General features: G+C 49.8%; 1 non-coding gene across 1 annotated transcript; it reads right to left on the bottom strand.

The window, feature by feature from the left end:
• Positions 1–1,138: 1,138 nt before the first annotated feature.
• On the bottom strand, positions 1,139–1,210 carry TRNAA-UGC. The gene has a single exon. It is a non-coding gene; the product is annotated as a tRNA-Ala (tRNA).
• Between the last annotated feature and the right edge of the window lie 1,157 nt (positions 1,211–2,367).

The raw sequence follows: 2,367 nt of genomic DNA, 5'->3' as shown, positions 1-2,367 counted from the left end.
GGCGACCGCACTGTCACTCACCAGAAAAGTGCGCGAACTGTTTGCCCGCCAGCGGGATTGACAGTTGAATGACGACAGTTACCCAAAACCACCCTCGACACATTTTTTCCCCCAGGAGGCATTGGGGGCTCTACCCAGAATTCCAATGGGCAGTGGGGACTGCGGGAACTGTGGGATAGCTTCCCACAGTGCACCGCTTCCAATGTCAACGCTTGCCCCGTTAGTGTGGACTCACAAAGTCAAATTAGTGTCCTTAGTGTGGATACACAAATTCGACTTTGTAATATCGGTTCCACACATTCGATTTAAGTAAAATTGAACTACTCTGGTAGTGTAGACATACCCTTAGTCTATAAGGTGCCACAGGACTCTGTCTCTTTTTATAGATCCAGACTAACACAGCTACCCCTGTGATACTCAAAAAGACAGTGTCCCCTGTTGGGTGTAAATCACTGACCTCTCTCCTCTCTGAGCACTGACTGCCCCACTGTATCCTTGCCTCTCAGTCTGAGCAGATGGGACCTTTCCCTCCAGTGCTGGAGGATTCGCCCTTCTCATCTACCCTTGTCCCAAGCAGCACAGCAGGTGGGAATCTTAAATGTACCAAGGTGACTTAGGAGCAGAAACCCCCTGTCAAAGTTAGACTCAGGACTCACAGTTTGTCAGACCACTCTGTTTTATTAGCACAGCGCTCTGCTAATAACACCCAGATAATGTGAGCACCATGCAAGACACAAACTATCTTATTTATACAGATAAAAGGGCAAGCACTTAACAAGATAACAAAGGAAGCAGAATCTGATAAGTTTACCTGGGGTAGGCATGCATATCTTATTTCCTTACTAAGTATTACCGATCTTCTGCTAATGTTTCGCCATTAGCACCATTGTTTATGCCTAATGTTTCTTTTCCTGGCACCTGTATTTCAACATTTCTTATTTCTGCTTAAAGGTACATATAACATTTCTTTAATCCATTCTTATTTTTACAATATAATTCATTCTACTTTCACACACCCCTGACCTTCCATGCAATTGGCACTTGCCCCTCACTGAGCAGGATTGAAACTCCTGCAGGGAGACTGCTGGGCCACATCCCAGCTGGGCATGAGCAAAGCAGCAGGGTGAAAAAAAGAGCTTGGAGATGCTGGGGATTGAACCCAGGACCTCATACATGCAAAGCATGTGCTCTACCACTGAGCTACATCCCCAGATGGCCTGTAGATAACACTCAGGGTATGTCTACACTACGGGACTATTCCGAATTTGCATAAACCGGTTTTGTAAAACAGATTTTCTAAAATCGAGTGCGCGCGGCCACACTAAACACATTAAATCGGTGGTGTGCGTCCATGGTCCGAGGCTAGCGTCGATTTCTGGAGCGTTGCACTGTGGGTAGCTATCCCGTAGCTATCCCATAGTTTCCGCAGCCTCCCCCGCCCCTTGGCATTTCCGGGTTGAGATCCCAGTGCCTGATGGGGCAAAAATCATTTTCGCGGGTGGTTCTGGGTACATCTCCCCCCCCTCCCTGAAAGCGGCAGACAACCGTTTCGCGCCTTTTTTGCTTGGTGAACTGTGCAGACGCCATAGCACAGCAAGCATGGACCCTGCTCAGCTCAATACCGCAATCGTGGATGTTTTAAACACCTCGCGCACTCTCGTGCAGTATATGCTGAACCAGGACCTTCGAACCGAGGCTAGGAGGAGGCAGATACGGCAGCGCGGCGATGACAGTGATGAGGACGTAGACACAGAATTCTCTCAAACCGCGGGCCCCGGCGCTTTGGAGATCCTGATGGTAATGGGGCAGATTCTATCCATTGAACGCTGATTTTGGGCCCGGGAAACAAGCACAGACTGGTGGGACCGCATTGTGTTGCAGGTGTGGGACGATTCCCAGTGGCTGCGAAACTTTCGCATGCGTAAGGGCACTTTCATGGAACTTTGTGACTTGCTTGCCCCTGCCCTGAAACGCCATAATACCAAGATGAGAGCAGCCCTCACAGTAGAGAAGCGAGTGGCGATAGCCCTGTGGAAGCTTGCAACGCCAGACAGCTACCGGTCAGTCGGGAATCAATTTGGAGTTGGAAAATCTACTGTGGGGGCTGCTGTGATGCAAGTAGCCAAAGCAATCACTAAGCTGCTGCTACGAAAGGTTGTGACTCTGGGAAACGTGCAGGCCATAGTGGATGGCTTTGCTGCACTGGGATTCCCTAACTGTGGGGGGCGCGATAGATGGAACCCATATCCCTATCTTGGCACCGCAGCACCAGGGCACCCAGTACGTAAACCGGAAGGGGTACTTTTCAATGGTGCTGCAAGCACTGGTGGATCACAAGGGACGTTTCACAAACATCCACGTGGGATG

The sequence above is a fragment of the Mauremys mutica genome, unplaced genomic scaffold, assembly GCF_020497125.1.
Source record: "Mauremys mutica isolate MM-2020 ecotype Southern unplaced genomic scaffold, ASM2049712v1 Super-Scaffold_100089, whole genome shotgun sequence".
Taxonomy (NCBI): Eukaryota; Metazoa; Chordata; order Testudines; family Geoemydidae; genus Mauremys; species Mauremys mutica.
The sequence above is the reverse complement of the archived record's forward strand: the minus strand, read 5'-3'. Positions and strand labels throughout refer to the sequence as shown.